The sequence below is a fragment of the Halyomorpha halys genome, unplaced genomic scaffold, assembly GCF_000696795.3.
Source record: "Halyomorpha halys isolate HHAL.00 unplaced genomic scaffold, Hhal_1.1 Scaffold77.1, whole genome shotgun sequence".
NCBI lineage: Eukaryota > Metazoa > Arthropoda > Insecta > Hemiptera > Pentatomidae > Halyomorpha > Halyomorpha halys.
Window position 1 is genome coordinate 814,039 of NW_027105298.1, and position 1,618 is coordinate 815,656.

Consider the following 1,618-nt stretch of genomic DNA (forward strand, 5'->3'; position numbering starts at 1 on the left):
TAGGATAAGCACTTTATATTTAAATTAATTAAATAAAATATTATACTTACATTATATTATAAAATCAAAGGTTCGTAAGAAAAAATGGATAAATTTCCCAAAATGGATAAATGTTTGAATACCTTGTTTAATAAATACATTTTTTTCTAGCAACTTTTCCTTGTTCTCTACACACTTACTGAACTTAGTCATACACCAGACTTCGAGTATTTAAATATTAAAATTTAATTTATAAATACAAATGTTAATGTTATATATTCTCTGGTTTATTTCCTAACACTAATTTACTTTTCTTTTTTTTTTTCAAATAACTTTGATACTTTTTTTTCCTACTCCTAACCCTCAACAAATAAAAGTAAAAAAAAAATGTAAAAAAAATAAACCTGTAGGTGCTTTGCTAGGACCTTTTTCATGAATAAATCAGTACTACTAGGTTTTAAAAAATCAGGAGTTGGTCGTAGAAGGAAACCTGAGGGTGCGATGTGTTATTCCATTTAGTTTTATAAGGAAGCAATTGGAGTCCCTGAGGAGGAAATAGTAGAGCGGTGTATAAGAAACTTTTATCGTCCCGCCTTTGTTTCCTTTACCGCTGGCAATTATTCAATTCAGTTTTTATTTAGTTTTATTTCTTTCCTTTTATTCCGCACCCATGGTATTTTCGGGTGTTTATTATGCTTTTTGTTTCTCTTTATCAAGTGTATTGTATCATTTCAACCATCGTCAAGGTATGGAAAAAATTGAAATATTTCTCATAGAGAAATCATTAATCTTAAAATATTTTCAGTAATTTTTAACAATGAGCAATTATACTTCCTTACTTGAAAATTTATAAACGAAGAATTTTTATTTCAGGCTCAAAGATTTCGCTTTACGAGTATTGTGGTTTTAAATTACTTACAATCATCTTTACCCTTCGTCGTAAACCTACCGACTGCCCTACAGTCGCTTTTAATTATGTTGGTCTTACCCTTGTCGAACAGATCCGCTACTTTGGACTACATATGGACAAACGGGTCCTCACACAAGACTGAAAAGACAGGAACTGCACGTCGATTTCGATTGCACTTGCAGGACAAACGGTCTAAACTTCCAATTCATTACAAAAGACTGATCTACATGACTGTAATAAGGCTAATCTGGACATATAGAGTTGAGCTTTAGGGCTCCACTAAACCTTCGAATTCCTCCCGTATCCAATCATTGTAATCCAAAATCCTTCGTAAAATTCTCAATGCTCCTTACTTTGTCACAAATAAAATCATGCATAAACACCTTAATGTTCCATATGTAACCGATCAAACCCGAACCAGATATCACTCCTTCAATCACAAACTCCCTAACCACCCAGACCTACTAGTTTCAAACCTCGCTTCCTCTTTCATTCCTAACAATCCTCCGAGGCGCCTGAAAAGAAGATTTTTTTTTTTTTTTCTGACCTCCTAGAAAAAAAGATAATAACAACAATTAAATATATACAAATGAAATAAATGTATGTACATATAACGGCTAACTAATCATCTTGTAAAATTTGCTGAAGTTTAGGATCAGATAAAAACACGCTTTACAGACCTTAATATTTGGAATAAATTTAGTTTATTAAAATATATTACATTAGTAT